This window comes from Syngnathoides biaculeatus, chromosome 19, assembly GCF_019802595.1.
Source record: "Syngnathoides biaculeatus isolate LvHL_M chromosome 19, ASM1980259v1, whole genome shotgun sequence".
Classification (NCBI taxonomy): Eukaryota; Metazoa; Chordata; class Actinopteri; order Syngnathiformes; family Syngnathidae; genus Syngnathoides; species Syngnathoides biaculeatus.
The window spans coordinates 16,170,583-16,195,968 of NC_084658.1; the positions used below are offsets into that span (position 1 = coordinate 16,170,583).

General features: G+C 48.3%; 1 long non-coding RNA gene across 1 annotated transcript in view; it reads right to left on the minus strand.

Moving 5' to 3' along the window:
• LOC133492841 (uncharacterized) overlaps positions 1-25,386 on the minus strand; it is a 161,407-nt gene that overhangs the window by 17,088 nt on the left and 118,933 nt on the right. Inside the window, exons 5-8 of the long non-coding RNA XR_009792764.1 lie at positions 15,161-15,295; positions 15,018-15,084; positions 12,482-12,538; positions 7,114-7,248 (exon numbers count right to left, since the gene is read on the minus strand). This is a non-coding gene — a long non-coding RNA (uncharacterized LOC133492841). The remainder of the gene's footprint in view (positions 1-7,113; positions 7,249-12,481; positions 12,539-15,017; positions 15,085-15,160; positions 15,296-25,386) is intronic.

The window sequence follows — 25,386 nt, forward strand, 5'->3', positions numbered from 1 at the left end:
TGACGAGTAGATGAGTTTCATCTCTACGGGGTACAAAAAAAAAAATGTGCATCCACACATTGAGTCATGTGGATGAACTCAAAAGAAATACAACCAAAAACAAATTACAAATTGCTTGTCGCTCTAACGGAAAAACTGCAGGGTATTTTGATCCGGAGAAAGTGTTCCGACACGTCACATGAGTCGTTTTATCAAACCAAAATGAAAATGAAATGGAAAACTCGTGGCTGACGGTCAGGTACACATGAAAACTAGTCATAGAACAATTCAGTCACATTCCGGGGCAGCGCTCGGCCTGCGATGGCCTCAAGATTCGGATCCAGCTTCTGCGACGTCATTCTTACGCATTCCGTGGCCACGAGAGGTCTCGCATAAAATAACAGACATACCGACCAGACAAGTCACGCAGATCGTTGATTCGTTTTATGATGCAAAATTGTTGACCATGTAGGATTTCTCACATTTTCTATGAAGAAAGGAGAAAAGATAATTTTTCTGCGACAGGTCGGAATAATCAAAAATTGGATTTTTGCGAATAAATCATGTGATTTTCTTTCAAGGCCAACACCCCGGCCTTGCTTTTATGGACGAACCCGATCGGTTGATAAATTGTTACTCTTTCAGTTCGCCGACCTCGTCTCTCGCCGTTCACGTCAAATTTTGAGGCGTAATCAAATTTGACGGCAACTCGCAATACGCGCAAGCGCAAACAAATCAATACGCTGACGTTTCGACTCGTAAATGAAGCCCGTGGCAACATTTTCAAACATTTTACGTGACGCGGAAAATGCGGATGAATGATCCAATGAGCACAATCAAAGAGGCAATTACATGTAGGAACTGCTCCCTCCAATTAACGAGCTCTTCATCAGCGGCGACGCGTAAACGACTTCGCGGCGGCTTTCCAAACTCTTGTCGCTTCCGCCGCTCGGTGCCAATTTCTTTCATTCTTAGTTAGCTACAGTGCGTGTTTTCTCGGGCGACATGACAGTTTGATGATGGCGCTCAGCAGCTGTTGTGACATGCGCTCGTTCGGCAATTGAAAGCGCGCCAGCACATCCGCGCAAAAAAAAATTAAAAAAAAAAAAGAGAATTCGGCTTTGACGATAATAAAAAGGCGACACGCGTCACAATCCGACAATACCTGGATATCTGCGGGCAGTTAATATCTATCCCTCCGTTCTCTGAGCTATTTGGGCTTTGCTTCATTATTTATACGACGGCTGCCTGGAAACAATATCATCATAAACAGACCGCCGCCATCATCACCGTGCCGTCTTTACGTGAGATTTCTCCTTTCAGGGTGGGTGGGGGGTTGGGGGGGGGCGTGGGAGATCAGGACACAAATATTGTTTGTTTGCCCAAACTCCCCGGAGTTAATTTAGCTCAGTGTAGCGGCCGACCTCGACTCGGCGAGCTCGCCCGCCTTGGCCGTCAAAGAGATTAAACTGGGCGAGATGAGATGGGCCTAAAAGTACTTCCTTCTCGCCGGCGGAAGAAAACAATTTATGAGACTTAAAGAGTTCAACACAACACAGTAATGCCGCCGGTGTGCAGAAAAAAAAAAAACAATTTGAGTCGGATTACATTAAAAGAACCGAAAACTCAATCCGAGAAAAAGTCTGACTGTAACAAATGGTAAAGACGAGGTAAACGAAAAGCATTATTATTTACATCTTTCCGGTGCGAGAAAAGGGGTCATTTCTAGACAAAAAAGTTACTAGTTGACTCGCCCCAAACAGCTATCAAGTGTGATTTGGTGCAAGTTTGTGGAAAAGAAGCAATAATGTGGTGGCATGTCCAAGAAGAACACAAGACTAAAGCCAGACCCATTTCCATCTGAACTTTCAAGGCTATTAGCGTCCTGGCTAAAAGGTTTCCAAGCAAATCTGTTCTGACCCCAAAGGTTCCTGGACCTCGAGAACAGGGATGCCGCGAAAAATTACCCCAGAATTGAATTCAAGCAATAGTGGCCAAAGTCCAATCGTGAAAAGGGAGCAATTTTTTGGCGAGGGTAGTTAGTTTTTCCTCAGTCGTCGACTGCCAACTACGACGGTCTTCCAAAAGTTTGGCAGTGCTGTGTGGGGGAAAAAAAATAAATGTGCTCTCCAATTCCCATCCAGAGCTTCATTTAACTACAAATGATCCAAACGCTGATGTTTCATCTCGTAAATCCCACTTCCGTTGGAATTTTAGTTTTCACAGACAACATGGAAGAATGATCAGATGATCAAAATCAAAGACGCCATTATCATACATCAACCAAAGACTCTCTCCAATTGAAGAGTTAAAAACGGTCATGCTGGGGTCATGAAACAATTTGGGTTTGGATCACAGTTCATGCAAGAGAGTCAAAAGTCGATTCGAGAAATCGTCCGACTCTTGCATGTTGACGACATTTCTAAAGACATGTCGAGCCGTTGAAGTCAAAGTAACGACGTCAGCGTTCATCCCGCGAGTTCGACGGTGATCTGATCTCTGATAGACTCCGGAAGCAAACTGACGGGTGTTCAGCGTCATTTCATTCCCAGGACAAAGAAAATCCCAACGCGGAGAGATATAAGCCATGCATTACATTTAATATTCCCACGGTCTCAACTCATATTTGTATTTCCTCTCCATCAGACTCCGTCGGTACTTCATCAACCAAAATCCAGCAGCGTCAAATAAATTGCCCCATTTGACTAATGGCAGGGAGGGAAGTGTGACATGCTCATTTACAGCAAAAACAGAAACGAGAGCTAATGAAGCTCTCGTTTTGTTGTCCTCCGACCAATCGTCAAATTGTCCTGATAACGGTGATTCATCTTTCCGGGCAGCTGACTCGACGAAAACATCTCGAGGCCGCTCATCGGAAAAGCGATTCATTGTCATTTGTGCCATCGTGGCGTGTTTCTAAAAGAGCGCCGGGCTTTACCCCGATCGATGCGGTTTTTTAAATTTCTGCCTTTTGTTTTACACCGAAAAATCAGATGGAGACAAAGAATTGGAGTGGGCGCAAGCATTGAATCAAAGTGACAATAAAACCATGAACGTCATCTCGAAATGCAATATTTGCTCGTGTTTGTTTTCCGGTGGAGCCTGGGTAAAATGCCGGAGCCGGTCGCCTCGGCCTTTGACATGCCGGAACCCTCGGCGGCCATCGCCGTTGTCGTCCTTCAATACCGCGATGGCCGGCGAGAGGAACGCGGCTGCCTCCAAATGACGATTACGACGATTGTACCGGCGGTTCAAGAATGCGACATGCCTCAACGACGTGGCCTCTGGCGAACAAATGTGCAGTGTCGAAACATGACGTTTTTTTTCTTAAACTGAATAGTTTTCATCAGACAAAGTTGTTCGGGTGGTGAAAAAAGAGAAATTTTATTACATTTCCACCCTGGAGCCTTGAAATACCCTAAACGGTCTTTCATATCCATTCAGCGTCTTCAGCAGCTTTCTGGTTTTAATTAAATTCCATGTTGTTGTAGAGTATCAGGCAGTGCGATGGAAGAGTGGTTAAAAGCAGCTCCTTGGTTCCGCTCTGGGTTTAAGCCTTTTTATGTGGGGTTTGCATATTCTCTCAGTTTTCTCAGAGTATTCTTGAAGATTCTAAACAGTCCACAGGTGTGAACGGGAGTGTGAATGCTTGTTCATGTACAGTACGTGCCCTGTCATTGCCAGGCTTCTTCCCCAAAGCTACCCGGGATTGGCTCCAGCTTGTCCGTGACCCTGATGTGGGGAAAAAACCACATAGAAACGAGATGGATGGATGTACACGATCAAATGAACAGTGGCCAGCACCGGCGAACCAACAACCAATCAAACGTTTTCAACATCTCACTGTGGAGCTGATTTAGGATCACATTCACGCGTTTTTTGGAAGCGTCTGCGGACAAAGCTATTGATCTCCTCGGCCCCGGTCGCAGCCGCTCGTCACTCGCCCCGGAGCGAGCACCTGCTGACCGTTTCATATTCTCGGGATAGAGCGGCCGGACGTATTTTTTTTTCCCATGTTATTTCTTCACCGGGCGAGCGATCCCCCGCCGGCTCCCTGGTCTAACTACCCTGTAAACTTATTTAACCTCACTCCTCTTTGATGGCGTCGGCTTCGCGGGAGGAGGTTGCGGCCGCGGCGGCTTCCCCGGCCACCTGCCGCAGCGGACTAATGATTAGAACTTCTTTAAATAACGCTACAAGTCCCCCGGCCCATTATTTTGCCCTCTGTTCTCCCCTTCTCTAATGACAAATCTAAGACCTTCGGAGTATACACAATTATTCTTCCTTTCTTCCCATCCCGCCGAGGCGCTTCCGGCTTTGTTTGATGAGCGATTCCTCTGTGGCCCGTCTCTCTATTGCGCCACTAAAATAAAGCTCCATTTAAATGAGCTCCTGCGCATTCTCTGGTGTCTCACGCCCCGCATGTGTTCCTGTCGCACATCAAGGAGACGCCGTGTCGAGTTCAGAGATTGCGCTTTGCCACCGCTAACTGTTTGTTCCTCTTTCTAATCTTCTCCTGTGGATCTAATCAAAGACCATTCAACCTGCTGCTGCTGCGCTAACTTTTCTTCACCTAGTGATTTATGTTTACGTTACGGCGTCGTTTCCGGGGGGGGGATACGCCGTGCGTTTACAATGTTAAGCTTTACCCCCTACCTGGAATGGGAGGATAGAAAGAGGATTGCACATTATCCTTTTCTAAAACCTGGTACACATGTCAAGATGTTTCACTTCTTAACTGATTGATTAATCATTCTTGGTTCGGTTTTAAGCAGAAATCGGGTCCTTAGTTCAGTTGACCACAGATATAACCCGAGTTAAATGCTCAAATTTGTCCCGATTCCCATGACACATGTGCTGAACTTTATGTTGACGCCACACAAGGATTTGCAAACATACATATTGAAGAATTTTAACATTTGCCGTCGTCACTTTGGGAAGGGGAAATGGCTCTCGCCGCCGCACCACCACGGCGGCATAATCTTTGGGAGACATTCAATAAACAAGCCTTTGTGGACTTGACTCAGAAAGGAGGGAGTAGGGGGTGTTCAAATTCCACGGTGTGTGTGCGAAACACACATTATGCGTCCGTGACTCGGGACTTTGCCAACTTTGATTGCAAGGGAGTGAAAATCCTCTCATTTGTCCAGACTATCGGTACGTGTGTGGCCAGCTTTGAATGTGGTCTTTATCTCAGACTTAACTTCCAAACTGAAATGCACATAAAACGCTTTTGTGGAGTCCCTGCAGGTGGAATGAATTATTAGCGTACACCTCTTTTAGCTTTGAAGCTTCAAAATGTCCTGTGGCTATGTGCACATTTGCGTAAAAATGACTCTTAGCACACCCCACACTCTACAGGATAATGTTTTAGAGACATCTGATAATTAGGCCTTTGTGGACTTGGACAAGGAGCGGGGAATAGGGTTCAAATTTTGTGTACTGTACTGGACCTTAGGTGATTTTGTTCTGAAGTTTGCAAAAAAATAAAGCCAGCTTCACAGCAACCATTCCCCTTTGGCAAGCAGCTAATACGGTCTGTAGCGGGTACCGGCCAGCACGTTGTTAACGCTATCTATAGTTTAATTGTTTTGCTTGCTTCCATAGCTACGTTTCATTATTTCTTGTCTTGTGCCCTCACGCGGTCCCATTCTTTGAAGCATTTTGATTAGATGAACAAACCGGCAACAAAGTCCAGAGGAGACATCAAATCTGAGCAACTTTCAAAGTGATTTTCAAAAAGAAGTCTTTTCCAGAGCCGCCCAAATAGAAGCGGATGTCGGCTTTAGCATGTGACACGGATGGCTATTTCTTCGTGTCCCTAGGCAGCCCCACGCTGTTCCTTCCGTCAAGACATTTCTGCCTCCTTTCAACACCCGGCACTATTTTGAGTCGGGGAGCTGTGTTTTGGGAAGTTTTTGTCCGCGGATCTTCGCCGGCGCCGTATCTGCTTTTCGCAGACAAGGTCTCGACGGAGGACAGATCTTTTCTCCCCCCTGTGTGCCTCCTCAAAACTGCCGTCTAGTCTTACAGCTTCCCTCCCCGAAGGGCGACAAGAACACATTTCACACATCTGCGGGAGCCCCGGCTCAAACTCACTTGGCTGCCTGTCGCTCCTGGCTGCTTTCCTTTAACATGACGTTTGTTGATCAATCCAAGGCACAATCGCTTCAGAAAAGCTACCCGTTTTATAACTTGGGTGTATTTGTCGTTATCGCTCACTCAGATCGCTGTACAGATGACCCCGTGGCAAGGGTCTGCATAATTGGGAAATTCTGAAGGAGCATCAGAGCACTGGGAAAACTAAACAAGCCAGAGAGGTTCTCCCCTGCAAGCTGGAGAGCCAAAATCCCGACACTTGTGCATCTTGCCAACACTTTTACAGTTCTCAGGTTTCTAACGGCTTTTCAAAAACGTCCACATGAGGTAACTGGAGAGAGGACGTCAGTAGGTTGTAAGGCAACATTTGGCAAGTCGGTAAGTACGTAGATTGGGTGGGTAGGTCATTACCCCTGATAGGTGTGTCGAGTTGGTAGCTTAAGTTTAGGTAGGTTGTACGTAGCATAGCATACACCTTTATATCCTTTTGAATTGATTAAAGGATCATCTGTGCACTGGAAAAGCTAAACCAACCAAAAAAGGTTCTCTTCTGTTGTCTAATTAGCAAAATCTTAACGCTTGCCTACGGTTTTGGACCTTTTAGAATTCCTTCCAGTGCCAGATTCCTTCAGGTAGACACTTTCAGAAAAAAAAAAAAAAAAAAAGGTTCAAAATTCCCGTTTGCTGTCCCTTCGGTGCGCACGACCGCCTGAACGGAGCGCGTTTAACGAAAACAGAAACATGCCACGGGTCACTTGGCAGGGGCTGCCGCGATCGCATGCGACTCGGCAGGTATCGGGATGCCAAACAAACTGAACGTCAGCCCCCCCCACGCCCGTGTTTGGCCTCACGCCGCAATCTGTACATCTGGGAAAGCGCCACGTGACATAGTCTGAGCGCACCGAGGGGGAAAGCAACGGATGGCGAGGCGGATGGACCGCGTTTATCTGGCGTTACCACGCCGAACAACAAGGTGGATTGATTGAGTTTTGGTGTTGATGATGTTTTTAAAGAGCAACCGTTTGTTTGTTGTACCTGGGAAGCAGAACTGACGTGCAGATCGGCCTTTGAGGAAATCAGTTGACAGCAGGTTTCGAGGTTTCTTCGTTAGTTTCCCAAGTCTTCGTGTTTTCTTGTGCTTGGTCATGAGGAGCGCCAGTGGTTGCGTAACTGCAAAATATGTAGTCGCTTGAAATATGTACAGTATCTAATTAAAACTGACTTGACAAGCTAAAAAAAAGACCCTATCTTAAAAAAATAAATGCTGGTGCCGTAGACTTTAGAAGTGATATGACAAGAACGGAGAAAACCCCAGGATCAGTTGGAGATGACCAGGATAAGTGCAAGACCCTTATTAACGGCCTACACCACAAAAAGTCAACTTACCAGGTGCTAAGCCTGCTGAACCGTCAGTTTTGCGAGGAAAACAGTACCCGGGACGTTGTTGGAATACTCAGAATTGATTAAAAGCAATGAGAACAAATAAAATGTATCCTTTGAAAGGTGATAATTCAATCAGCGTTTTTTTAATATTATTATTAAAGATTGGGACTGGTTGCTGAGGGTACCCATAAGGTCCTCTTTCTTTGTTTGTTTCTGTATGCAGCAAACAACATATTGCTTTATAAAATGTATTACAGTATTAGCATATGTTTTCCAGTTTTCCAAAACACGTCCGGCGAAGGGAAGACGATGATCCCTTTGAACAAATGAAAAGACAAACTGTAATCCCAACATCTGCAAGACAAAAATCCTCTGGATCCTTTTACCACAGACGCGTTAAGCGGGAAAACAAAATTATTTGCCGTCGACGGTGAATCCAATTTAGCGATTTAACACGAGCTCCCCAACGCTGCTTCCCAATGTGATATACATGCAAATATGAATGTAGATATGTCGGAATTCAAGTTTAAGAATACAATCCTAGTTCCCACGTTCCGACTCATTATTTATGCATTTCGTATTCATATTTTTGAACGAGACATGTGACCCCCCCCCCCCCCCGGGTCAAACTTTTGCTAGCTGGCACCAATCGTTTCGGAATCAAACGGATTCTCTATTTTCCTGAAACTTTTTCAAAGCCATGAAGTGTATCAGCCTGACAAAAACAATGGACTGTCACATACTGAAAGTGACCAGAAAATATGAAATGATTTTTTTTCTTTTTTTCCTTGTGCTCAGCAGAAGGTTGTTTTAGCCTCAAAACTCCCCACCTTGACGTCCGCCCGTGTCCGCCTGTCAAAACGCGTCCGTGCTGGCAGATTACGACCGGGAGGCATTGTACTGTGATTCCTAGCGTGACCGGGGTCAACCCGAGGCAGACAGGTGTCAGGAGAACCAACAGGTCCCATGTGGGGAGAGGTCCGCGGTGGGTGCCCTTCGGGCTGCTGAGCGAGGGGTGACATGAAAGGAGAAGGGGATGGGCGGGGGCGGAATCAAGACTGGGGAAAAACTCCAAGGCTTCATATGTTAAGGGTAATTTTAAACATATATTAGCTCTGTGGTGAGTATTCGGCAAAAACACTGGCATCAGGGTCATTCAGGGGTCCGTGAAAGATCATTTTGCAACATGAAATTATTAGCAGAGCCATGAAAACACCTGAGGAACCCCATGCACGAAAAGGCACAGAAAGGCTGCAATTTGCCGTAATGCAGCCTTGTTGATGGATCAAGTCTCTACGGTATATGTCCATCCATCATTCAAATGGTCTCAAGGGATCTTGAGAAAATTCAGCCGGCAAAGTCACTTTCCCTGATTGCAATGTGGAATTTGGTAGATGCGTCTATCGTGAGTAGATGTGCAAAAACACATTCCTGAGAACCCTCGGCTGAAAAGCTATAGACGGGCCACCGTTTGGACTCACAGCAGCCATTTGACAGGCATTTAAGATATTTCCAGTGGTGCTGCAAAGAGAATTACGTCAGTGAGGCCACTTTTCACCCCAAAAAGTCTGTAGAACCCGTGCCTAAAAAGACAGCAAGTCGGCCGTTCTGCTTTAACGTGGACGTTTTTTTTTCTACACAGCCAGCCACGGCTCGTTTATGAAAGCGGCTCACATCTCCTGGACGAGGTGTTTCTCTCCGGCCACACCAGCATTCAAATGAGGGAGGGAGAGCGCAAGCATCCCCTGACCCCCCTCGTGTCAAGAACCTCTCAACCCGTCAGGACGCAAAGATTGAGCTGCACGATGGTTTTTGATTAGCCACGGCGGTGAGCTTTGTTTGTAAGGTCACGGGTTGGCAGCCGGGTGGCGCTTGGCATGAAGAGTCCTCGAGCACTGCGGCACGCCGCAGCCAGAGGCACTCACAGAGAGGGGGAAGCGGACGTGGGAGTGATTTCGGGGAAGCAGATTGGATTTTTGGTTGCGCTCGCATCCTCCAAAGACAAAAGTGCTTGGAGGGAATAGAGGTTGTTGGTGGTTCATGTGGAGAGCTGCTGGGCTGCCGCTATTGTTGTACCCGAGTCATTGAAAGCAGTCGCAAGCAGTGCCATTATTATTCTTTTTTCACGATTCGTTTTTTTTTGTCAGCCTCCAAAATCAGGAGATTCTGCCTTTGATTCTCAGCTCAGGCTTTACTTGTGTGGGTTTTCTCCGAATCTACACTGAGTTTGATGGGGGTAGGTCAGCTGTTCGCGGGTTGGTTGCGAAGGTAGGTCAACTGTAGGCAGGGGGTAGCCATGGTACTGGCTAGTTCTAGCTTGGGGGAGAGGGGAGGTCAGTAGGTGGGTGGGTAGGGTCCACGGATTAAGTCGGTCTTTCGTTATTCTGCAGATAATTCAAACAGTTCTGCACTGAATCCTCTTCATGAGAGGTTGGATTTGGCCTGCACTTTTAATTCCAGCGTCAAACCGCCTGGACTGGAGCACTTGGTATGACTAGCACGGCATCATCATGCCCCTCTTGACGAAATGGGTCCACAGACGAACCCGACCAACGTCATCTTCGCTGCTTTTTCCGCCCACCCGGCTGTACCCTTTGTGTGCGTCTCTGCGATTAAATCCCCTCCGCTATTTGTTTATTTTGGTCAGTCACAGAAACGGAGGTGAAGTCCAAGGAGCGGTTCGTCCGGTCGAGACGGCGTATTGTGTTGTCCCCCAGCGAGGCCCGAACTCTTGGGGGAATCGTTTGTTTGTCAGCGTGCACCTCACCCTGGTCGGACTCTGCGGCAGGAAGTCGGTGTGCAAACTTCCCCCTCGACGTTTTGCCAAAAGTGACGGGGCTGCGAGGGTCCAACCGGCAAAGAGAAGACAAACTCCAGATTGGAAATCTCATTCTTTCTTTTCTTAAACCCATCATATAAATTGTTCAAGTTGAGGGGCAAGGACGTTGTATATTTCATAATCCATCACAATAGGGCCTCTTATTCCTCGTTATTTATTAAGTGCAGGCCAGAGCGCTGCCTCTGGCACTTGCAGACCGAGCCGAGTTAGACGGCGCTCTGCCCTCGGGCTAGTGTGAATTTACACAAATATGCACTCAGTCAAGGAGGTGATGGGAACAAGACAAGAGTCCTTTACACTTTCAGAGATGGGAGCTGGGAGGAAAAAAAAAAAGGCATTTTCCCCCAAAGTGTTTCTGCTTCAGGATTTGTCTAAATAAAGCTCCTTAATTCACATCAACTTAGTTCCTTGACGCCAAGATGCCAGAAAATGGCAAAAGGCATTTGCTTTGGGTTTGGACTTCCAGCGCAAAGCCACTTGTTTAAACTCCCAAGTTTGTTTCGAGCGCTACCAATACCCCCCCACCCCCGCGCTCCGTTTTATTAATTTTAAAGGTCATGATTTGTGTTGGCTCCCGTCTGCGCCACCGTGCAATTTATGTCACCCGCGGACGACGGCTTCCACGGGAAAAACTGCGGCATTAAATATTGTTAAAGCAGCGCGAAACACACGCATACGGAGCAACGCGTGACACGGCGTGCCGCGTTTATTATTAGCGTTGCTTTTTTTTTTTCACGGATTCTCGAGACCTGTTGCAGACCCGCGGCCCGAGGGAAGCTTTGGCGCCGCAACATTTTCTGTGATTTTACACTTCACTTGGCCGCGCAGCCGACAGCAAGATAAAATAAAAAATAACACATCTGTCTGAGGCGTGGGAGTGTGTTTCGCACCTCGCACTTCTGCCTCAATCGACAACACACCCACGAGGGGATGCCTCGATAATTACGATATAAATGGCGCCGGCTGCCAAGACGGCGCACCGGAAGGGCCGGGAAATACCGAAGAGCCGGTCAGCGATGCGCGTTTGCGCATTTGCGGGCGGCTGCGTCGCCCGCGTGGTGCGGGACGAGGTGGAAATGAAGATGAATGGGGGACAAATCGGCGTCCGCAATGAGGGATGCGCGAGAGGGATTTCGACGGGGAAGGAGAGGAGGAGCAGGTGGCCCGCAAGAGCCTGGCATCTAATCGGATTCATCTGCTCTGTGACATACAAAATAGAAATGACCTCAGAGCGTCTCTGCAAGCAAAACTATTACGAGCGGCTCCCGGCGCAATGCAGTCGGACGTCACAAAACTCCAAGCATCGCGAGCAACAAATTCTTACCTCGAAATTGGGTATTATTTAACCAAGGATGCCCGCCGGCGACTTCCACATGCACTCGTGGAACAGAAAGTACAGCAAGAACTCTGGACAATGAGCCACATTTCTCTATGATACGACTGCGGCTAATTTGCATTCCAAACGTAAATAAATGAGACCAGGAAGTCGTCATTGCTTGGAGAAAGTCTTCAAATATCCATTTGAGCGCGCCTTGCCTATGCGAGGAGGAAATAATGTTTCTTTTACGTCGCTCCCAATCTGCACTCGTGGCAAAAAAAAAATGATGGTTTTTAAATGTCTGTTTATTATAAGCGTGGCATTAAATGGCAACCCGGCTGGATATCCATGAAGACTGAGCGCTAAAAATGTCTCTCTCACGGGCATTTAATATTTCTGGAGCACGCACGGCGGCAACGGCGGCGGCGGCGGCCTCCCACTCGCCCCCGACCAAATAAAGCTCTCACACAGTAACTCTTGAGGCAATTTCCTTTCGCAGTCACAATTTTGTGCTGAACACGCCGACAGTGACACATGGGCTAACACGGCGTCAGCAGCACCGCGGAGGGCGCAGCCGGACCCCGACGCGTAGCGGCGCTAATCGAGGCTTAAATGAAGGTAGATGGCGTTTGCGGACGTGGCCAATGTTTGCCCCGCTCGCCAATAAACCGACGCAGTTAAATGCTTGACACAGGAAGTAAGGATTCCAAAATCCACTTATTTGAAATCGACTTTGCAGCCAGGAATGCACGGTTGGGAGGTGGGGTGTGTCGGGGGGGGGGGGTCTGACTCCACACGACGTTCGCAAATGATACACAACCAAACACCCATATCAGTGCAAAAACATGGAGGCCTTCAATTACCTGTTATTGCGTGTCTGGACCAACGCGACGACCGCCGTGGGTCCGGGGGTGACTCACCTGTCAATCAAAACATTGCAACACAATTTGAATTGCTGACGATAAAGCAATCTGAAAAAAATTCAGAGCAAAAAGTGCACAGAAGAGACTTTCTGACTGGGACAAAGTGCGAGATGTGCCACGGCGTTACAAAAAGATCATTTTGACGGCGACCGGTGTACTGGCAGCGAAGTGGCACATGCTGCCGCGAGTTTGATTCCTGGCCAGCGCCCTAAAAAGCCAGCCACGGTCGCATTAGGGAGGGCATCTGGCGGAAAATCCGCGCCAAGCAAAGCATGCGAGTGACTCGCTGTGACCATCCCTCGCGGGACCAGACCAAACTCACAATGACATTTTTTGGCGAAACTACGAGGTTTTGGTCGTAGCTGCCCAATGTTTTGATTTTCAGAGGTATTAATTCAACAATTTTGAATTCAACCCGAGAGAACCAAAAACATCCAGATCCTCTTTTAAATGTGTGACCCCATGGGTTCTCGGGGGTTAATTTATCATTAGATTGCAGTTGCATTATGACAAGCACGCACCAAAAATTGGTGCGTTTTGTTTTGTTTCACAGCAGGAAGAAAATCTTTTTGTTGGGCTCATGTACACTTTTTTTTTTCCATCCCCAAAACATGCAACAGTCATTGGAGACCCAAATGCAGGACTCCGGAGACGCAGAGGCAGTTTGGGAAAAGTGTTTATTCGTTCCAAGGTCGGGGATCAGGCAGACAGTCGACTGGAGCAGTGGTAACCAGGACGTCAGGCATAGAAGGCAGGTCTGCGGGCGAGCAGGGATCGGTACGCCGGAGATCAGTCAGAGAGAGCAGCAGTCTCAAGGGCGTCAAGCTTACGAGGGTGGTCGGATGACAGGCGGAGGTTGGTACACAGGGGTTCAGGATCAGGAACGAAGAAATGCGGGAATGAGGCGTGGATTGCAACGATCTGGCAAAGCCAGACCGTCGGCTGGGACCGGCAGGACCATGGGAGTCGGAGTGATTGTGAGTGCGGGTGTTCTTCTCCATGTGCCCTGCGATTGGCCGGCAACCAGTTCAGGGTGTACCCCGCCTCCCGCCCGACGACAACAGGAATAGGCTCCAGCACTCCCGCGACGATCGTGAGGATAAGCGGCTCTGAAAAAAAACCTGCCTGAAGGGATATGCATTTATCACTGTCTGTCATCCATGATCCAGATTTGTTTCTTCGCCAAAGTTGTGAAGAATCCAGATTTGACCCTAGATGACTTTAGGCGGGCAGCGGAGTACCCCCTGGACTGCTTGCCCGTCAGGAGTCACACAGTTCAACTATCCCGATGCATACGCTCGACATGAAGAAGTGAAGATCATCGTGTGGTCTGTCAGTGATGTTTTCGGAAGGGAGATAATCAATAGCGTGCACTCTATTGATAGCCTCGCAGAAAAAAAAATTGCTGCTGTTATCTGAAAGTCTCAGAAGATGTGAGGAATATTGTTTTGTTGTTTTTCTCTCTGATATTCACAATGTGTTGTTTTTTTTTTTTTTCTCTCCCTCTCTCTCCCGGCGGATTGATGGTTTCAGCCTGCGGGAACGCGGCGGAGATAAGAGTGATTATACACTCGAGAGAGCGGCCACCCAGTTTCGCCCGCATGGCTGGCTGGCAGCCCACCGGCGCAAAAAAAAAAAACAAAAAAAAAGCTGGCGGTACACACGGGTGCATGCGTGCGTGCCTGCCCGGCCGCCTGACTGCCTGCGTAGGTGCGAGGCAGAAACGCAGAAATTGATGTGAAGGGATCTGTTTTTTGTTCAGCATTGATTTGGAAATGCTAAGGCGTATGGAATTGGACAGGAAGGACTGAAATAATTCCTCCCTTTTGTGCCGAAGAAGAAATGAGTGCGATAGCGGGAGGCAGAAAATTCCGCCTAAAAAGTTCCTGCAAAGGTTCGTTTTGTCCACTTCTGAGAGCCTCCAGTCCGATAACAAAGCCGCGTCAAACGTGATACCTGTGACCGGGTAAAGTTTGACGGCATTTATCACACCCCAAGGTTCCCTTTCTCATGATAGGAGGCAACAACCCTCTCGTGTAGCCGATTTTCCCAATGCTGTGGCCGCTCGGGGAAGCTAAAGACACCGGCGACGTCACATTGGTCTCCGCGGACACGTTGCGGATGTCGAGCGAGCTTTGGCTTCGGCTTGGAGCGAGACATGCACGAGTGTCACTTTGTGTACAGTTGTGCTGTGCGTTATAACCAAGGCACAAACAATGACTCGGTCATTTGAATCCAGAACTGGAGCATCTTTCATCTGAACCAGGCAGAATAAATCGCTTGACCAGAGAAAACTAGGACTAGATTCAAATCAACAATGACAATAATTATTCAAAATGTGTTTCACAGCCCAGGGCAGCAAGCAGCCAATGAAAAGCGTCTTCTAAACTTCTAAAACTCGCAGAATTCTCGTCTGTCTATTTAATTGTCTTCTTAAAGGTTAACAATGAAAGTGCAAATAAGACAACATACTCACAAGACTCCGAGTCTTTCTCGCCGTCTCCGCCGCCTGAGGGCATCTCATCATCGCACTTATTAGCCTCCTGTTCAAATGAATGTGAGGAAGTCATAAACGAACCCATTAAAGGTCAGCGGCGGATAAAGCCAACGTGGACTCACCGGCGCCATGGCGACGTGCCGCAAAGCGACGGCGATTGGTCAGCTCCGGCAAGTTGGGGCGAACAAAAATGGCGGGCACCGGTCCGCAGCGTCCCGGCCGTGTGAATCTTGCTACGAGCGCCGTGCTGACTTCTCCTGTCGAAAATGGCAAGTTTTTTTTTTTTTTTTTAACCTTCAAGAAGGATTTGGCCTTAAGCGTTGCTGGATGTGCAGCATTTCCCAACAAACCCTGACAGGTCTCTTAAACATTTGAACTGCTGTTAAAGTCGACATCCTGCCCGGTTTTTTGGCCGCTATTTAAAACGGTAAGCAGGTGTATTCATAACACTTGAATGAAACTCAGAATATTTGGTGGAATCTGGTAGAAATGACCAGAACGTCGCTCCCTAGCCGACAAACAACCTCAAATCCGAAACTTCGCCCTTTCATTTTTTTTACTTTTTATTCGCAGTTCCTCCCTGGCGGTGGTCTTTGATCATCACAGAATTGCTAAAACTGCAAATCTAGCGGCGGCCAAAAGTCTTTCTCACAGAACTATGGACACGAGCGAGCACATTAAACTCACTGTCCTTCGCAGAAGGTAACAGCTCCCCCGCAACGAACCGGCGCTACAAGACGCTGCAACGCAAACGCAGAGTGAAAAGAATATCGTCGTCCGTTGGCGCCTGAATCGCGGCCCGACGCTGACATGATGCGAGCGGCGAGCCTGCGCCGAGCGTGCGGACCGCCGCGTGATTAATGTGGCGTGTGCGCGTTGCGTCTCCCCGGCAACTGTCAGACGAAGGCGACTTCCAGGCTGCGGCGTCTACCGGTCGGGCTGATACCAATTAATGGCGCGTCAACAAACGTTTGCGTGTGCATTACTCATGTCGGAGCTGCTAATAAATAATGAGACAGGTCCAGCGAGGAAGCGCGCTGCTCGCGAGTGCCTCGCCGCCGCCGCGCACGCCATCCAGGTTGTGAACCTCTTGACAGTCATCCGCCCGAGCTATCGCTATGACAACAAACGTGCCAAAAGGTGAGAAAGGATGAGGAGCTTGTTCGTGGCAGACGGATGCTCGAGGAGCAAAGATGCCAGATGGAACAAGGGGGGGGGGGGGGCAACATATTTCAGGAGGCTTTGAATCACCTCACACAGGTTCGAGAGGTTCTACAGCTCCACATGTTCTAGTGGTGATCAAAGAGGCTCTGTTAGTCTAATAAAAAGGGGAGATTGTAGCTATTTAGAAATCTGCAGAGGGTTCACGTCTAGCTGTTCTTATGCAGATTGAGGACTTTCCTAAAATTCACTGCTAGGTTGTGAACATGGCCATGGAGAAGGTTCTAAAGGTCTAGGTGTTCTAGTCGTACTCCAGGAGGCTCAGGTAGTCCATGCAAAGGTTACAGTTGTGCTACGGTTCTAGAGGTTCTAGTCGTGCTCAAGGTGGTTTTTGAACTCCAATACAAGGTTGTGAACATGGACCTTAAGAGGTTTCTAGCGGTTCTAAGAGTCTTGATGTTTGACCACTGACTCTAGTACTGATCAAGGAGGTCCCAGCAGTCCATGAAAATCTTGTGAATGCTGCTCTTAACACGCTCTGGAAGTTCTACATTTCTAAATGTTCTACTGAGAACCAAAGAGATTCTTGACTCTGTCATTGTCGGGATTATGAAGGTTCCTAGATTCTGAGGGTCTTGGTGTTTGAGTGGTGATCGGATGGTTGTGGAAGTCCACTTCTAGGCTCTTATTTTAGTTATTAGGAAGATTCTAGAGGGTCTAGATCCTTACGTGCTCTACTTGTAGTCAAGGAGTCCACAAGAAGGTCGCAAATATGGGCACTAAGAGGTTGTCAGAGATTTGAATAGTCTTTTTTTTTTTTTGTCAAGATGGTGGTCCTGGTAGTCCACTACAATGGACAATTCAACAATGTTCTAATCTGATAAAGGAGGTTCTCATGGTCCAGTACCAAATTGTGATTGTACGCTGTCAAGAACCACTTGTGGTCAGGTCTAAATATTGTTTTGTATTGTCTCAAAGAGCCATGCATTTTTCGATCTGGTAAAAAAAAAAAAAAAAAAAAAAATTCTCGAGAACCAGCGGTCGAAATTTCCTCCCTCGGGGCGGTGACGCTCCGGTCAGTCATCCGGCCGGCTACGTCGTTACGACAACAGAAGTGCCTCAGAGAGAAAGACAAGGTGGGAGAGAGATGAGGAGCGTTGTTTGTGGAGGATTAAAGCCCTTCCGGGCGCAAAGTTGATGGATGGAACGGAAGCTCGCCATCCATCAGGAACGCTTGTCGAATCACCTCAAACGGGCCCAGCCTGCCGAGGACGCCCCGCCCCCGCGCGCTCCCCAAACGGGCCCAGATGCTAACTTGACCTCCGCCTCCAATCTCGGCCGTGATGGATCCAGCGGAGGCGACAACTGAGACGTGCCAGGGCGTCCGCGCCCCCCTCCCCCCACCCGCCCGTACGAGACGTAGCCGCTCGCCGCAGTCACCGAACGCCGAGGCGCTTTTCATCCTACGCCGGCGTTTTCATTTGGAGCGCCGGCGGTTTTTCAAAGACGATCCTGGGCTGCGACGACTCAAAGAGGCCCCACTTACTCGCTCTCTCGCTCCCGGCGGCTCCCAAAGAGACCCCTTTTATATTGGAGGCTTTTTATTAGAAACCCCGAACTCGGGAAAATTTCCTCTGAGGATGCTCCTTCGTGTTTCCTCATCCGTAATGAGCGTTTTGACTCTTCTAAAGCCACATCTCTCATGCACTTTTTCGGCAAGTCTCTTATTCATATCTCTGCTTTTTCCTCTCCGAGTTCAGTTATCAAATTTCACTTTCAGCGCTGATATTTTTGGTATAAGCGCTGCGTAAGGACGGACAAATTCCATGGGTAGTTTTGGAAATATTCCAAATTGTGAACTTTATCGTTGAGAGAGATGAAGAATTGGGAAATTACGGGAATTTACAGAGACGATAACTCAGTTATCAGATCTTTTTTTTCCTGCCAAATATAGGAATCTAACCCCAATAGTAATAAAAATCCATATTGATTAGAGTCCGGTCACTGGGCGCTCCTGGTACCGTTTCGTTCGACGACAATCCCCCGAGGGACCCGATATGCGCATTTATGTGTCGCATTTTCTTACTTTGTCCCGCTTCGATAAACATTCAGCACCATATTCGCCCGTTATGAAGCGTCAACAAAGATGCCGTCAGAGAGCAAAACACGAGGAGCCTAATAATCTTCTCATTTGCCGAGAGGGCGGAAATAAAAAAAAAAATCAGTTTTTGTGTTGCAGTCATCAGCTCGCGCAGGCTGTACATTTATTTTCTTCTCGGTTTGTCCCCCCCCCCCCCACGCTCGATTGCAGGAAGGGCTTCGGTTCTCGCCCGTTTGTCTCTTAACAGCATCTTTTTTTTTTTCTCCTAGCGGCAAATTAAAAAAGGTCAAGGGAGGAAAAACATATGTCGGAGAGGAAAAGGTTTGTCTCCCGCCGTCGGCCCGCTCGGGCGCCGCCTTGACGCGAGAGGTTTGTGGAGACACGCGTTAGCGTTCGGCTGACGCGTTTGAATAAAAATACCGCATAAACACATGTAGACAGACAATGACAATACATTGTGCAACTCGATTAATCGCTCGCCCCGATTCGAAATGATTCCTGTGCAGTTGACGAATAAAAACATGACAGTAGAACTCACATCCTGTGCAAATCCTCCCCCTAGTGGCTGCGAGCGGCACAGTAAAGACCATTACATCTTTTGTATCGTATGCTTGACTGCACTTAATTTATTTATTTTTTTTTTTGAAATCCGTAAACTTGCGTTGTACTCTTTCGTCATAAAACTCGGGTTTTCCCGACCGTTAGGGGTGTGTTGTAATTTCTCATCCATTACACGAGCAAGGCGCTAATTTTCTCACTTTATCCAGCCGTTTTATCTGCCGCGCGAGAGCCCCCGTTTAGTGCGTGATAAACACGGGTAGAGGGATAATAATCATAATAAATGCACAAATGTGCAGAATGAAATGTGATTGTGCGAATGCCGCTTGTGAGGCGGCCTCGTCGGTAATTGTCATTCAACCTTCCCGTTTACCTTCAAAATCTTTTCATACTTGCTTTATTATTCAGTCATTTCGACCTCTAGAAAAGGACGATGAATCCATTTTTGCTCAGTTTTATTTGTTTGTTGACCTCCAAAATGTATTTTTCCCCCCCCTCGTTTTACACCTCATTGACGATTTAAAATTGCCGTCGGGTGCCAATATCTGTTTCTGTACATTACGCGACCCGTTATCGGGCCTCTCGCGACGCCAAGGTCAAGTACGACGGAAAATCCATATATTCTACCGGAAATTTTTCATATTCAAGTGCGGTAGGCGGCATTAAGTTCACGCGACAATTAATAGACACGAGCGTTGACTTCATCCTGCTTCGGACAAAATGCGATTTCCGGCATCGCAAAACAAAAAAAATGTTCCGTTGCCGCGGAGTTAAATTCCCTGGCAACCGGTCGTCGCCACTTCTTGGTAGTCGCACACGGTCGCCGGAATAGCGCCAGAAGAGCCTTGTTTGAACGCTAGTGAACGCCAATGATCGCTGGGAATCGGCGGAGAACGCCGGTCCGGAAAAAAAAAGTTTTGAACACGCACAAAAGTTATCACCGAGACCAGCGTTCATAAACGTTCAAGAACGTCCGTGGAACGTTTTACTAACGTTCGCCGAGTGTTGCACGCGTTTGGCTATCGTTAGCCAGCCGTTACCGTAGCGTTACTCGGTGGTCACTTAATCGTTTGCTTTCCAGTGAACGACTCACCGGCGACCTGTCGACGACCGCTGAACAATCCCCTAGCGCGCACGGCGTGTAACTAAAGTCAAACCAACGTTCTTTGGCGTCATTCGAGCGTTTCCCGAACGTCCATCCATACGGGTATATAAACCGATGCTTTGCATTCTTACTCCCAGCGCTAGTTGCTGAAGTCCGCGCCTCACCTTTTTTTTGTCTAGGCGGCATGATGCTGACTGTTCAAACTCTCGAGAACAACTGAAGTGAGCATGAAATTCCCAACGTTTTCGTTCCCCTTCCACTGCAAAAATGACTACTAGCAAAACGCGATTCTGTCGTTTAGTCACACGCTCAACACGCTCGTCTAATGTTGACAAATCGCTCGTCGCGCGCCAGTGACACGTTAGCACACGCTAATGGCTTTTAGGGGTATCTTATTTGGTCGCTGTTAGACGTTAAGTCATGCGTTAGACACATGTTAATCACACGCCAGATGTGTCATCCGCGTTTGAGAACGCTGAAAAATAGAACGATTGAAATGTTCAGAGAACGTTGACCAGAACGTCATGGCGTGACGGAGCCTTAAAGGAGAAACTGGGGATGCGAACCTCCGTCGGGGTTTGTGAAAGGCGGGGAAACGTTTGCCGGGGTTTGTCTGCGTGTAATTTAGCAAAACATAATTGTTAGCCCGCCCGGAGACGACAACGTTGTTCCCGACAAAATCCTCATCCAAATCGTCTGCGGTTATGTTTCCGACGCGGGTGCTTGAACTTTTGCCACCTGGAAGTCTGCGTGAGGTCATAGCGAAAAAGCCCGTTTTTCAGGATTGTCAACAAAGAAATGAACAAATTGCCATTTGAGGTTGAAAGCCGCCGTTTAAGACTCGTCCCTTCAAGGCTCATTTTTTTTTTTTGTCTCATTGTTTGCTGTCATTGTCTGAGGAAGATTCTGGAAGAAAAAACTGAAAAAAAAAGTTTCAAGTCGGGCACATCGATAGCAGCGATACGCATCTGTGCTATCGCGCTCGCCACCGGGACGGATTAAGACTCATCATGCTCGTGCTAATTAGCCAATTACGAGGCAGCAGCACCGGAGGATTCCTGCTATCATTTAAAACGTTAATCTCGCTTCTTTTTATTTGTCGAAATCCGGTATTTAATTCCATAGTTTTGCCGAAAGTCCCGACGAACTGTGACGCCGCGAAGGAAGGGGAAGTTCGGCCACGGGGGGGTTGGGCCGGAACCGGGAGTCGACAACAAAAGCACGGCGATCCCTTTCGAGAGGACAGTAATAATCTTTTGATTGATAACCATCCGCAGATTAAAGTGCAACCAAGCCCCCCGCGCGCAGCTGCAGTCATTCGTCTAAGTGCGGAATGGAAACGGCGCTCGGGGTACGCGGGCCCCGCGGCTAATAATAATCATCCCTCTCCGTAACGATAACAGTCATTAGTCGGCGAGCGGCCTCGGCGTGGAGGTGGGGGTTGTGGGGGGGGTATTCGGCGCCCGCTCGCGGGAAGCCGGGGGATCAAGGACTCGGCAAGGGCGTCGCGCTACCTGCTGACAAAGGGGGAAAAGATGATAACTCTAAATGGCGCCCACTAAATCTTTCACACCTGTCAAGTCCATTTCGTCAGGGTTGAAACGCGCCACCTTAAAACTAACCGCCCCCCCCCTCCCCCCCTCCCTCCAACATCATCCTGCACTTGGCCTTGGTCCATGCAAAGCAAGGCCAAGATTCATACTTGAAATTTATACGCCGTGCCCCACAATTACGTCAAATTTCGCTAAACGTGAGCGCGTAGTCAAAATCTTCTCAGTGGGGGGAGGACATGTGGGGGGGGGGGTCCCCTCTGCAGGTGTCGGGCTAGAAAATTGACTTTAATGTTCAGCAATTGCCCGCCAACCAGTCCACAAAGTCAGCCGGCACAGATGGGCTCCGGCTGACCTGCGACCCTCGTGAGGATAAGCAGACTAGCACAATAAATGGACGGGACACGTTTGGATATCTTCGTGGACTTTTCACAGTTCGGTATTTACAAATTCATTCACATTTTTTTTGGATCGTTTCCCCCCTGTGGAATTCGACCTCGGTGCCTGGGCTAAAAAAAAAAAAAAAAAAAAAAATTCCGATCATCTAGAGGATTATCGAGAGGAGCCAGATGAGGTGGCTGGGGCATCTGATCCGGATGCCTCGCGGACGCCTCCCCAATGAGGTGTTCCGGGCACGTCCCACCGGAAAGAGACCCCGAGGACGACCAAGGACTACGTCTCTCGGCTGGCTTGGGAACGCCTCGGGATCCCTCCGGAAGAGCTGGAAGAAGTGGCTGGGGAGAGGGAAGTCTGGGTATCCCCTTGCTGCAGCTACTTCCCCCAGAAAAGCGGCAGATAATGGATGGATGGATATTATGGAAAAGTTCCTTTTTGTTCGGATCCAAATACTCAACTCTCTGGACCTCTTGACCACCCATCAACTGCATTTATGAGGACTTGCTGATGAAATGTGGCCTTTACCAGAACTGATGCATTCGAATTTCTGCAGGCGGTCGCTAAGAAATGTGGCACTAACTTGTTTGCTGTACAACGTATATGGAATATGAAGGTTGGGGGCGGGTGGGAAATACATATCTGGCCGTTAAATGAGCCAATTCCACCAAGCCGTGACGCATAGTTTGCAGTAAAAAATGCATATCGGTCTTGTTTCTTCAAGTATGTAACAAAAGCATGCCACCGATAGCACCTCAAAAAACACCTGCGGACTGTTTTAAATTGTTATGATGCGGCTGGGTTGGGGGGGGGGGGGGGGCGACCTTGCGTCGCCACGTTAACTTTCACCCTCCGAAACGGCAGCCTATTTTCCACACGGGCGGCGCCGTGAGTGTCACATGATTGGACGAGGGGGGTCGAGCAAATGAGGCACCGGCGCCCCGTGAAGCGTGCAGGACGGCGGGACGGGACAATTGCGGCGGCACAAAGGTTGTCGGGCGAACAGACACACACAAAAAAAAAATAAAAATGAAAATAAAAGTTGTTGTCTCCAGAGATTCTATGATGACCACCAGAACGAACGTCAATTCCTGCCATCCGAAGCTCTTAAAAATAACAGACGGCGTTTTTTTTCCCGCTTTGCACTACGCAATTTGTCCTCTTCCTTTTTGTTTTTTTTTGTTTTTTCACAATAATTTTTAATAAACGTGATGTCCTTAAGCCCACGGACAGTTGAGAAAAAAAAATGGCTACCTTTCTACGTGTATCTTAATCCGAGGGCACTACGCAATTTGTCCTCTTCCTTTTTGTTTTTTTTTTGTTTTTTCACAATAATTTTTAATAAACGTGATGTCCTTAAGCCCACGGACAGTTGAGAAAAAAAAATGGCTACCTTTCTTCGTGTATCTTAATCCGTTTCCTCGAGAGGGTCAAAAGGGGGAGGATGGATAAACCCAAAAAAAAAAAAAATAAAATAAACGTCGCAGCGGCTCGAAGAAGTCGGAGATCCTGATTTTCCTGGCCGACAAGCGAGCTCCTTATCGCCCGCTAACAAGACGTCACATCGTATTGATCAAAAAAAAAAAAAAAAGGATTGAGCTCGGCTGTCGTTTCAAGAAGAATATTCGGAATAGCGACCAGTGCTTCTTGTCAAAATCATATATATATATATACACACATATTTTCACCCCCACCCGAGGAATCAAGATGTCCAATCTTAAGAAGAATCGCGTCGACTGTGAAAGTTGAATTACGGGCCGCGTGAAATGAGCTGACTCCGGGGGCGGGGTGGAGGGTGGGGGGGTTGAAAAGAAGTGACAATCTGACGCGCGGATGCAGCCGTGGCGGACTTCCCGCGCGGTGGAGATCAGCCTTCTTTTCGCTGCGTATGCTGCGACCGCATCACGGCCGCGGACGATAAGCGGGCATGGCGAGCGGCGCGGGGGGGGGGATTTATCTGCCGCAGTGCTGAGTGCCACTGCGATGATGATGATGGAGGAGGAGGAAGCCCGGCGGCTCCTCTTGACGGAACTCTAGCAAACGGCACGCCGTCGATTGAGTCACGTGACTCTCACTGTCATTTCCACTCACGGTTGCTCGAAAAACCGTCGGATAAAACCCGACAATTGAATATTCGGCGAAATTGAAACCAATCACATCGTTTGATCCAGGTCGCACAAAAACCGCTCGACTGCTTGCAGTCGGTCACCGCTAAGTGTCGCGCGTCGATGGCGGATTCGATGTCGGCTATAGCGAGCAGGTGAGATTTCAGTCTGGTAATGCGTCACGTAAACCAACGAAGACAATGATGATTGAAATTCTAGTCAATATTATCGTCGTTAGCATTTTCCATTTTTTTGGCTACGCACACATATTCAAAAGAAATGTCCTGAAATGGAGGGAGCACAGTTTGAGGGTGACGTCTCCTTGATTCCAGTTTTGGAGGTATTAGCCTTGAAATTGGAACGTTGACACGCCGAGCTATAGCGCAAAAGGGCTCGTTACAACGAATCGGACTCACGAAAATGTCATTCACCAACTTTGCCGCTAGTTCGAGAAACTGCACTCACCGGAACGCGCAAAGAAGATTCCGCAAAGGAACCGACGGGGAGCTTTACTTTTATCCGATAGAATTTGCCGGACTTGGGATTGAAGTCCCGTCGACATCCCGCCGAGGCGTCTGCAGTTTTTGCTAATCGTCGGCCACCGTTTTGAGGAGCAGGTTCGGGTTTTATTTGACGAGTGGGATTTGGAAAAAAATCAACTGGAATCCAATATGAAAAGTTCAAGGGATTTCGTGGAGGAGCTGTTCTTTACAGAGATGAATCCCTCTTATGGGATATTAATTTTCCGTTTGATACGTCATTTACATAGCGCAGATTAAACGGGCGATGGTCGAAAATGTTTCAGGAAGCACTGCGGCACCGTCACGTTCTGTTGAATGCGTTTATTCACACGGTCGATATCAAATCAATTTTAGCCTGTTTGCCTTAAAAGGGGCGGGGCCCAGTGAGTGGCATCGGAAACGGCTGTCACGTGGTTGGTTTAACCGTTTGCTCCTCGTGTTTTATTCCCCCTCCCACCCAAAATCAATTTAAGTGCGCGCACACAAAACATTTTGAATTTGGGTCACTACCAAGTCAAGGTGAGTCACGTACGTCGGACGGGGAAACCTGCCGCGAGGAGTTCATCAATTCTCCTTTATTCGAAGCCGACGAGTGCGGAAACAAGCCGACGACGACGACGCGGCCGGATTAGCCATTCAATTTGCTGCTTGCCATGTTGCATTTGGACGCTCCGCCGCGCTCCGAAGTGCGAACGTGGGGAACGACGCGACCTCGGCGGGGGGGCGGGGCGCGCCTCATTACCTCCCTCTAAACGCCGCCCGTGTTGTTTTGCCCCGGCGGCCGCCCGAGAGCCCGTCGTGTGATGTCGCGTCGAAAGCCAAACTTACGGCTTCGTATATTTGCTTTCTAACGT